The 12,703-nt window shown below is 32.9% G+C and overlaps 1 non-coding gene across 1 annotated transcript; it reads left to right on the top strand.

The window, feature by feature from the left end:
- Nucleotides 1-1,013: 1,013 nt before the first annotated feature.
- Nucleotides 1,014-1,087, top strand: Trnat-cgu (transfer RNA threonine (anticodon CGU)). The gene has a single exon. It is a non-coding gene; the product is annotated as a tRNA-Thr (tRNA).
- The last annotated feature ends 11,616 nt before the right edge of the window (nt 1,088-12,703 follow it).

Genomic DNA, 12,703 nt, shown 5'->3' with positions numbered 1-12,703 from the left:
AGACTTCGTTGTATACGTTATGTTGAACACAATTTCATAATGAACAGTACGTGCGCACTCACTATAATGCATGCGATACGGTATGTAAGACTTCCCTCTCCATTTACACACACATGCATTACTTGCAGACTTTCTTATTGTTGTGGAGGCTCACTCATGCGCGAGATATGAACTCTTCCGAACTCTGTAAATAGCTGAAGAGGTACTGACTCTCGTAGTACGCCATCTTGCCGTTAAGTACTACGACTGTTGTTCTCTGTATATTCTATTTCGTTCTCAATATAAATAACTTTTTTTTCAAACCCATATCTGTGTCCGTGTGTTTCATTAGTGACCCTTCCATGTCATAACAACTTTTATATATATATATATATATATATATATATATATATATATATATATATATATATATATTCTCAATGGACATCATTATTTTATTCTTTAGTCCTTACATTCCATGAGCAATGTTTCTGACAAAGGGGGAAGAATTGCTGTTTACTAGGTCGAAATCTAGCAACATTTATCGTTATTCTTTTAATGCCCTTTTTTTTTTAATTCCGTCGGGCCCAGCGAGCGACGTAAAATTCTCAACCGTCCTTAAGGGTGGAGGGCCTTTATTGAGCGGTTGAAATTGGTGTTTCAAAAAACATCATTTCTTTAAGACGTTAACTCCTTTAAGAGTGACAGTTTACGTTTACAAACTGCATAAGACATTTCTATTAAATTCCAATAGGACGCACATGAAAGTACGAAAATATGAAGACTAAAAATTAGACGTAACGTTTTTCGATTTATCCGAAAAAAATGTTACTTTTTTTTATACAATTGGAATAAATATCTAAATAAAAAATAGCTCGTGAAAGTGTTTTGTTTAACGGCGCTTTACAATTCTAAAATTTCTATTACAACATGATTTTTGTTCCTGATTAGAAACTATAGTTTATACAACGCGCGCAATTGTATTTCGTAAGAGATATGCTATTTATATTTAATTGCTACAGCGTTTGCAAACTGCCTCCATAGCTCAGTGGTTTAGAGCACTGGTCTCGTAAACCAGGGGTCGTGAGTTCGAATCTCACTGGAGGCTTGGATGTACTAATGTTTAATTTTATTTAGTCTCTATATTTTGTTAGCATAATTTTTATTTATAGGCGACATTTAAAAAAAAATTACAGACAGGCGACACTTAAAAAATCATAGAGACATTAGCTTTGTCTCTCGTAAGAACCGGATTGTAGTAATAAGTCTATAAACAAAGTGTAGTATCTGTTTTGATGCTATACTTAGTACTATTTTGTCCTGAATCGGTGAATAAGAATTCCTGCGGAACTGAGGCAATTTTTATTCCAACTAAGAGTGTCATTTCGGGGGAGAGGGATTTTCACCGCATTAAAAAAAAAGCTTGTGTTTGGCCCTACTATCGATGGGGGGCAAGTAAATAAGAACACAAGCTTTAAACTTGGAACAAAGACTAGTATCTGTTCTGGTACTACACTTTCTATTCAATTAGTGAAGGAGAATTCCTCCGAGACTGAGGCAATTTTGTTTTTGTTCAAATCAAGGGGCTCCTTAAAAAATTACGCATAAAAAACAAGAATTGTACATTTTAATTTTCGTATTTGAAGCAGAATAGAATCAAATACAACAAAAAAAAACTTAATTAAGAATTTACGGATAAACAAATTAAATGCACAATAAATAAGTTGAAGTGATAAATATATATATGTATTAATGTCCATGTTTATTGTTTCCATTAGCGATAAGTAAATTCCCGATCATGGATTCAATTATTCTGGGTTCGAACATAGGCATAGTCATCTACGCTGATGAGCTTAACTTACACGAAACACATGTCCTTGGATAACTATGTTACATACTAGCAATCCAAGTGAAGGGATAACTATTTTACATACTAGCAATCCAAGTGAAGGGATAACTATTTTACATACTAGCAATCCAAGTGAAGGGATAACTATTTTACATACTAGCAATCCAAGTGAAGGGATAACTATTTTACATACTAGCAATCCAAGTGAAGGGATAACTATTTTACATACTAGCAATCCAAGTGAAGGGATAACTATTTTACATACTAGCAATCCAAGTGAAGGGATAACTATTTTACATACTAGCAATCCAAGTGAAGGGATAACTATTTTACATACTAGCAATTCAAGTGAAGGGATAACTATTTTACATACTAGCAATCCAAGTGAAGGGATAACTATTTTACATACTAGCAATCCAAGTGAAGGGATAACTATTTTACATACTAGCAATCCAAGTGAAGGGATAACTATTTTACATACTAGCAATCCAAGTGAAGGGATAACTATTTTACATACTAGCAATCCAAGTGAAGGGATAACTATTTTACATACTAGCAATCCAAGTGAAGGGATAACTATTTTACATACTAGCAATCCAAGTGAAGAGATAACTATTTTACATACTAGCAATCCAAGTGAAGGTCTCTCTCTCTCTCTCTCTCTCTCTATATATATATATATATATATATATATATATATATATATATATATATATATATATATATATATTGGCAGCGTCATTATTCAAGCACGTCTGATTGAACACGACGGAGTTATTCTTTTTTCGATTTTTCTGGATATCTTTTCGATTCGCCGAGCGATCTATTTTTATTTCAGCTGCCATTTGTATATAACCCTTCCAAAAGTCGTGTTCAATCAGACGTTAGCGTATTAAGCAACGCTTTTGTGTAAACAAATCGAGCTGAGGCATTTGGACGATGTCAAAACATCGTTAATTCGTTACCTTCGTATAGCGGAATGGTGAGAAGCCTTGGCTGTCATTTGGGCGGTCGGGTTTCGATCCTCGTTTGAGGCACTTGCCTGTCTAACCGCACTCATGAGCTGTGATGCAGCGGAAAAGTACTGTAAGTATATGAATATATATATATATATATATATATATATATATATATATATATTCGTATATATATATATATATATATATAGTAAGTTATAATATATATATGGCGATTAAGCTGCACTCAATATTCCGCATTTTATCCACTCTATGGCTCTTCAGACTTATGCGCATAAGCCTGAAGAGTCCTAGAGTGGATGAAACGCGGAATATTCAGTGTAGCTTAATCGCCATATACATTTTATAACTTACTAACTAGCTCTGCCTACGTATTGAGCACTTTGAAGTAAAGGGGCTGTTGTATACTTTACCGGGAGGTATATCTGTGTATATGTATGTTTCTGTTTGTATATGTAATGTGTGAGTGCAGGTATGTGTATATATGTGTGGGTATTATGCATATATATGTGCATGTATATATGCATCTGTGTGTATAATTGCATGTGTGTGTTTTCCTATTAAGTGTAAGTGAGTTGGCTCCTTTACTCTCACTTCTTATCCTATATTATTGTAATTTTCGTATGTGTGTATATGCATTTATTTATTTGTATATGGATATATGTGTATACAGACAATTATATATTAAATTATTAAACCATTAATTATAATCTGTAAATCTTTCTACCCATTTTAAGTTCCCTTCAAATGTACAATAAATAAATCTGAATTGTCATTTCCACACAATTATCTTCCTGTTTGGATCAAATTGACTTCATATGACCTATTTTTATCTGTTCTAAAAATAGATGTATAACAACGGTTAGCTATCTGCCTCCTCCACTCTTTCTTACTCGCTTTTTCTCTCAACTATGTCTATCTTTCTTTCTCCCCTCTTTTTCGGCTTCTTACTTTTCTTTCTTCCCCTTCCCTATTCTTCTCTTTCTTTTTCATTCTTCCTCTATTTTTCTTACAGCTGCCGTTCTCAATTTTAATTTCAATTTCAATCTTTTATTGCATCCCCTTGAATTTTCACTTCGAAACTTCCATTTGCCTTATCTGTTATTTAATAAATAAAAAAAACAACTTTTTTTTTAACTGTAACTTTACTTCTCCATGATCTGAATTTTTTTTTTTCTGGAAGAATTGATTTACATCTATAATTCTTTTTTCACTTTCCTTATGGATGACTATTTTTTTATTTATCCTCTTCTGGGTTTTACCTTCTTATTCAATGGGGGTTTTTACCATAACCTTTTCCTTCTTTTTCCAGTTTCCTGCTTTCATAATCATTTTAAATCCCTCTAAACTTTCACTAACTGTTTCATATTTTTTATGCAAATATGATTTATTTCATATTTGTAGTTTCTTTCAATGCATTAACCTGCAAAATTTATTGCATATTTTGCAAACCTCTTTCCCTAACCCTAACCCTAACCCTAACCTCTTTCCTTTGATGAGAAAAATTGCATTTTTTCAAAACTCCGTGGAATAAGATATTAAAAGTTTATTTGTACTCCTTGTCGGATAATTAAAATTTTGTATACTTTTTTTTAATAGGTTTATAATGTTTTTTTTTTAAATATTTTCTATTATGTGTGTGTGTGTGTGTGTTTATATTATACCTGCTGACATTAGCGTTTCATGCTTTCGCAATCATATGCAGAGAGTGGCGATTACTAACCCGACTAACTCCTACGTATGCATACATACATATATATTTTTTTAGCTTGAAGTCACTTACTTTTTAACCTTTTTTTTTATTTGTCTGGAGATAGCTCAGACGGTAATGAGTGTTGCAGCACTAACTCACGTTAGCGCTAAATGTTTGGGTTTCAATTCCAGTTGGTGGTACGAAGGATTTGGTTATAATAATAAAAACGAAGTCTGCATCAGTTAAAATATATTTTTTAAGTGTATTTTACGATGCGAAAACGCCGGGCAGTATACTCGTACATATATACTTTTTAATTGATGTGGATTTGGTATTTATTATTATAAGCACGTGTGTGTGTGTGTGTATGTGTGTGTGTGTGTATGTGTGTGAGTGTGTGTGAGTGTGTGAAGACGACGAAACACGTGCCAGTGGATAATTATATTTTAAAAACAATATATATATATACCGCTCCAAATGTGGGGGTACCAAATTGGTTAAAGGGAAAATTATTCCCAACTCGCATTTAGGTAAAAATGCACTTTCGTAAATAATTGAATTCATTCAAAACGTATCACAAAAACAAAGACAAATAACATCTATATATATCTATATATCTATATCTATATCTATATCTATAACTATATCTATATATCTATATCTATATCTATATCTATATCTATATCTATATATATATATATATATATATATATATATATATATATATATATATATATTTAAAAGAGTGCAGCCATCAACAATTGTGGGGTTTTTTAAAGGTTTTCATCATATTTTTATTTTTAAAAAAACATAAAAACCTTCACCAAATGGACCAAAAGCGCCCTCTTTGAATCTAACTTTGACCGGACACTTTGAACACTTACGGTTGGAGACAGGATGTCTGAGACCACATCACTCTGAAAAACACATTTAGTATCAGTAGAGGTAAAAATAACTTTTCAAACTCCCATTTTAAAGAAAAACTTTTTACGAAAACATCTGAAGAGAGCACACCCTAAGCTCGAAACGCGTTATAAAAATATTTTAAAATAAAAATATGATGAAAACCTTTTAAAAAAAACCCACAATTGTTGATGGCTACACTCTTTTAAATATACATTTTTTTCTCTCGTTGGAACTACATAACCATCACTTTAAATATATATATACGTGAATAATTAATATATATATATATATATATATATATATACGTGAATAATTAAATATATATATATATATATATACGTGAATAATTAATATATATATACGTGAATGATTAAATAAATATATACATGATGTGTATATAAAAATATTTACATTTTATTTGAAAAAGGGTTGCATTTTTACCTGAAATTAAAGTAACACGTGAATTTTTAATCTAAACATGTCTGACGTCAGCAGAAAAAACGCGACAATGGAATGGCCTTTTCTTTTTGGAAGGTAACAGGTTTACCACACAGACAGCATTCCTATAATGTAAACGCATTACATTTTCATTTTATCTTCACACTCAAATTTTAGTATTTCAAACATTTAGTTGAGCGTAAATGCAGGGAAATATATTTTTTTTTTTTTTTTTTGTAAAATATTATGAATTAGAATCTGGTAAAATAGAAAATATCTACTACATTATGGCTTCCATATCTGAAAATGAAAATTGCGAACCGGTGTTAATCCAAAAACAATCACCATTGATTTATGCCTCTTACCTTTTGGCGAAAAAAAAAGAAGACAATTTCAGTATTGATGCATTTGAACGGTCCCAAATTTCTGTTATCGGCAAATTTAGGTCACATGATATTTTGTAGCACTGCCTGAAATTACCAGACGCAATTTTATCAATAGAGTTTAGAAAGAACAGATAACAATTAAATTCAATTTTGTTGTATATTCACCGTTGTCTGTTCGTCTGTTCATCCGTTCGTTTGTCCGCACTTTTATCGATAAATACGCCCTGGAATTTTTTAAAACTTTGCACAAACATTAAACATGATATGAGTAAAAAAGTAAAAGAACGAATTTTTCGGGAAAACTCCAGTTGCCCCCCTAGGGGTGCATTTTGGATTAAAATGGCTAAAATTGACACTTTTGTTCTTATTAAAAAAAATTGATGCCTTGGATTTTTATAAAACTTTCTGAAAATTTGTAACTAACTGATTTCTATATAATTTTCTTTGTCTATACTTCGCGATAACTCTTGGGTGTGCCCCGGGGGCTCTTTTAGGGCTAATAAAAACACTCCATTTTTGGACTATTTTACCATATTTGTCTGAAATTTTTTCTGTATGTCTATTTATTAGCAGTTTAGCATGGTGCTGAATTCAAATCTAAATATGTTAAGGTCCTGGGGACTTTGGAGGCTAAATGGGGAGTGGGGGCAAATGATGAACTTAGTCATTTCTTTTTGTTTTTTGCGTGGTGCAGAACTCAAATTTACATATATTAAGGCCTAAAATTGAACTGTTTGTTCCTTTTCACCAGGATTTGACGCCCCCTGGGGACTTTTGGGGCTAAATAGGGGGGTGGGGCAAATTCTGAACTTAGTCATTATTTTTATGCCTCGTTCACTGTTAACTTACGGAGGACCATGCATGCTTCACTTGTTTGTATATTAAAACTTTAGTATTCATAAATGATTTGATGCATGTGTTCCATTTCAGATCAGAAGTGAAGATAATTCCCAGACCTGTTCTGTCCAGGGAATAAATTTACCTATCTTGGGACGGGTATTACTTGAATGTAATCATATATCTGCGACCACTGCTTCAATACAAACTGGAAACAGACTTTGCTTAGTATAACATGGTCGTCTTCAGAAGAACAGAAAACAATTAAATTCAATTTTATTAAAACTTTAATATTCGTAGAGGGTTATAAAAATGATACAAAGGCTGTTTTTACAAGGAATCACCAATTATCAGAGCCGGAAGGCCACTCGAGGATAAGCGTTAATGAATGTAAAGTGGTAGTGTAGTAATCGTTAATGGTGTAGATTGGTTAGAAATTGTGTTATTTAAGGCGACAGCTCAACAAGAACATGTTTACATTGGACTTGAAGGCTACCACATTATAATCGTTCGAGAAGCAGGCCAGTGGAGCACTGGAGCAGGCTGGCAGTTCTAGGAAAGAAGCTTTGTTCCTGGAATCTGCATTTAGATTTAAGCACAGATAGAGATTTGGGGAAATTGTTGCTAGTCGAGTGTTTTTTGTGAAAGTTTGGCAAGGTGAATTATAGATTGGAGCTCAGACGAGCACTTTCCATGAAAATAACGATAAAGCAGAAACAGACTCACAACGTAACATGTGAAAAAGAGTTTGCAGAAAAAAGAAAAGGGCACCACAAGCTAGGTTTCGAAACAGGTTTTAAACTCTATGAAAGCAAGATAGGGTGCGCCGAGCAGCTCCTGCCCAGATGTGGCGACAGTATTCCATTTTAGGACGTAATTGGCTTTTATACATATAGAGAATTGCATCGGCAGTGAGAGGAGCGGTAGAACGATCCAACCATTTTTCCAGGGATATTGGCAACAGATTTGATGTACGTGTTCCATTTCAGATCAGGAGTAAAGGTCAGTTCCAGACCTGGTCTGTTCGGGAAAATTTTTTACCTGTCTTGAGACTGGTACTGCTTTAATATAATCATATATCTGCGGCCATCGCTTCAATACTCTAGAACTGACTCTTTTATTTGATATCCAATGTATTTATCCAAATTGGTGCATTCAACTCAGTTGTAAAACGGTCAAACAAGATTGCTTCCTTTCCTTCATCGCCTGTTGTTGTTGTTGTTGTTGTTGTTTTTTCTCATACACCTTTTATCGATAGATTTTGTGTGTGTGTGCGCGCGTGCGTTTGTGTGTGTGTGTGTGTGTGTGTGTGTGTGTGTGTGTGTGTGTGTGTGTGTGTACATATATATGCATTGTATTCTTGAAGCCGACTTTTATTGGCCTCGTGTGGCAATGTTTTCCCTAAAGCCGCCATGACTACAGTAAAAAAAAATTCCCCAAATTCTTTCCATAAAAGTCGGCCATTTTTATTTTCTTACGTCTTTCTTTTCTCGCCTATTTGTATATTAACTTATTTTTCATTTGAAACATATTTGCTTTTTTTCGCCATATTTGTTTATTATTTATTATTTATTTGGGTATTCCTTTCCGGCTACAAAATCAATGTTTTCGAAAAGAAACTGAATGAACTCGAAAATTGAATGTGTCATTCAATTTATCTTCAGATTAATATAAGCTGTGCTCTCGAAAAAGTCTGACGTACACACACACAAAAACACACACACATACATACATACATACATATATATATGTATATGTATGTATATATATATATATATATATATATATATATATATATATATATATATATATATATATATATATATAATTTTAATCATTCACTGAATTTAAAAATTTATGGCGTGAAATGTTTGACCTTCAAATCAAAAGATTTTTATTATTCTATGTAAGACAAAGGATACATTTGACATATTATAACTCCTTATCCTATAGGATTTCGATGTCTATGATCTCTGCAGAAAAATATTAGCAAATAGTTACAATGGTTTGCACCTTATTTGATAAAGTCAGTGAGACATGGAACATTTGATTTATTTGCTCTATCTTGTATATCGAGCAATTCTTATTTATAGAATATTGCTGCCAGTAATATCTTGTAAAACTTATAATCACAGTTTCCCATGCCAGTTGATTCTTAGATAATTTTATTTTGAAGGATATATATATATATATATATATATATATAGTAATTTATATATATATATATATATATATATATATATATATATATGGCGATTAAGCTACACTGAATATTCTGCGTTTCATCCACTATAGGATTCGTCAGGCTTATGCGCGAATTCTGTGGTTGCTTCTTGTTTTTATATATGTTGAGGATTTCTAGTTAGCCAATCAGCTTTCTAGTATCCACCGCGCCCCTTCCTATCAGCCAATGGGCATGCATTTTATCGAACAAAGGATCTGTTTTAGAACTAGGTTAGTGGTTTAAGGTAGACGTTTTCCTTCCTTTTTTTTTTTAAATATAAATATACCTATGTGTACACACACACACACACATGCACATATATATACATACATATATATATATACATATATGTGTGATCGTTTATGTATATTCATGTTTATTTAATTTATTTATTTGTTTTTTTTCTATTGATATTGTTAGTTTTAAATCTATTTTGTATCGCTATCCGAGAGTAAGTTTTATTTTGTGAACACAGTTGTTTGCTATTTCTCGTCTACAGTTTAATAGATTTTGAGGTTCTTTAAAGTATAGGATAGCAAATTTTTCATGGGTGAATAATTTACATGGGTCGTCTAAATGTCTGCACGTGGTAGCTTGTCTCATTATTTTAATTAAATTAATTTAAATTTAATTTAAAACTAACAATAACAATAGAAAACAAATAAATGAATTAATTAAATAAACATGAATATATATAAACGATCACACATATATGTATATATATATATATGTATATATATATATGCATGTGTGTGTGTGTGTACACATAGGTATATTTATATTTTAAAGAAAAAAAGGAAAGAAAAACGTTTACCTTAAACCACTGAAAGGAAGGGATATATTGCAAGATTAGATCTTTCTAAATATTTTTTTTTCAAATATTTTTGTTGTAATTGATTGAAAATTGTGAGATAAGATTTTCTTTTAAAACAAACCCCATTTACATATAGTATAAATATATATACAGTTTAATATATATATATATATATATATATATATATATATATATATATATATATATATATATATATATATATATAGTTTAGGGGGTACCAAATTGGTCACAGGGAAAATTATTCCCAACTCGCATTTAGGTAAAAATGCACTTTCGTATAAATAATTGAATTCGTTCAAAGAGTATCGCTAATAAAAACAAATAAAAACATCTACGTAAAAACGCGATACATTCAGTAGTCGAGCGAGGTGGTAGAGGTTTAGGCTTCTTATCATGGGGTCCTGATTTCAAATCTCGCTAGATTCAGCCACTCTGATGAGTCGTAGACGACGAAACACGTGTCAGTGGATAATTATATTTTGAAAATAATATATATATGCCGCTCCCCATTTAGGGGGTACCAAATTGGTCAAAGGTAAAATTATTCCCAACTCGCATTTAGGTAAAAATGCATTTTCATATAAATAATTGAATTCGTTCAAAGAGTATCGCTAACAAAAACAAATAAAAAATATCTATATATAGTTTAAAATATATATATATAGTTTTAAAAATATATAGGTACTAGCATGGGTGCCCGGCGTTGCCCGGGTGTTTGTTTTCGGCTCAAATCAAGTTATTAAGTTAGATCCATGTCCAAGGAAACTTTATCTAAAACTTCAAGTGTTTAGACCCAAAATTGTCAGAGGAGTTTGGTAGAGTTCTCAAAGATCAAATCGTTTAACTTAAATTCTTCACGGCAAAATTTCTGGCTGAAAACCGATCACATAGATTTTCCCAAATCTCAGTACCCTGTATATCAAATTTCGATTCTGTAGACTGAAAATTGACAGAGTTATTGCGCAAGGAAACGTACACAGATACACACACGCGCGTGCACACACAGGTTCACTTATATATATATATATATATATATATATATATATATATATATATATATATATATATATATATAAAAGTGAACATGTCTGTGTATCTGTGTGTCTGTGTGTACATTTCCCTACGCAATAACTCTGTCAATTTTTAGTCTACAGACTCGAAATTTGATATGCAGGGTACAGAGATTTGGGAAAATCTATGGGATCGGTTTTTGGCCAAAATTTGGCGATTAAGGGGTCAAAGCTCAACGATTTGACCTTTGAGAACTCTACAACCCTCCTCCGATAATTTTGGGTCTACCCACTTGAAATGTTTGATATAGGTTCCTTGGACATGGATCTAACTTAATAACTTGATTTGAGCCCAAAACAATAAATTTTAAAGGATCATAATAGGGGTCAAAGTTAAAAAAAATTGACCTCAAATATTTGAAATTTTACTTAAAGGGTATTCAGAGATAGGGCAAGCTTTTTTTTCTTAGAAGGTGGTCACCACTTATCAAGGCCCGGAAGCCACTCGGGGATAAGGGTTATTGTAAGTACAGTACGTTAGTGTGAAGATTTTAGAGTGTCTACTTAAGGAGGCGGTTCATCAGGAATTTGTTTACGTTGAACTTGAAAACATCCAAGTTGTAGTCAGGAGGGAAGCAGGCAGACGGAACAGAGTTCCACAGGCATGCAGTTCTAAGAAAGAAGCTTTGTTCATGGAATCTACGTTTTGATTTAGGCATAGATAAAGAGTGGGGAAAGAATTTATAGTGGATTCAGCTAGATGGGTGTTTTTTGTAAAAGATTAGCGAGGGGGGACCAGAGATTGGAGTTCAGACAAGCACCTGCCATGGAAATAACGATAAAACAAAGATAAGCTTGCAACGTCTCTTCTGTCGGAGAGAGGTTGCAGGGAAGAGAAAAGAGCATCCCTCACTAAGCCACGAAGTCTATTTTGTACTCTGTCAAGGTAGGATATGCTGTTTTTAGCAGCTCCTGCCCAGATATGGCAACAGTATTCCATCCTTGGACGTACTTGGCTTTTATATATAGAGAGAATTGCATCAGTAGTGAGATATCTTCTGGAGCGGTAGAAGGATCCCACCATCTTTCCAGCGATCTTGGACACAGACTTGATGTACGTGTTCCATTTCAGATCAGGAGTGAAGGTCAAACCCAGAAGCTTGTCAAAACACGGGGCTTCTCCTAGACGAGAGCCATCCACTTCAATTGATGCCAGATGGGGATCAGAGCGTTGATGATTTAAAGATAGGAGTTTGGTTTTAGATGCATTAAAGGTAACCAGCCACGTCTTCCCCCACTGAACCACTCGTTCGAGATCAGAGGAGAGAAAATCAGAGAGAGCTTTGTCATTTACAGCCTTTGATGTGTTGCTGATGATGGTCGTGTCATCAGCATAGATGTCAACGAATGATTTAAGTATGTGTTTAAGAAGATCATGTATGTAGATCAGGAATAGAGTTGGGCCCAGGATGGACCCTTGAAGGACTCCAGCATTAATACTGCAGGCCTCTGATTTTTGTCCATCAACCACTACTCTTATGAGTCTATCAGAGAGAAATGATTTAATGA

Source organism: Euprymna scolopes, chromosome 2, assembly GCF_053919585.1.
Source record: "Euprymna scolopes isolate OS-2025 chromosome 2, ASM5391958v1, whole genome shotgun sequence".
NCBI lineage: Eukaryota > Metazoa > Mollusca > Cephalopoda > Sepiida > Sepiolidae > Euprymna > Euprymna scolopes.
This window is presented reverse-complemented; position numbering and strand designations above follow the sequence as displayed.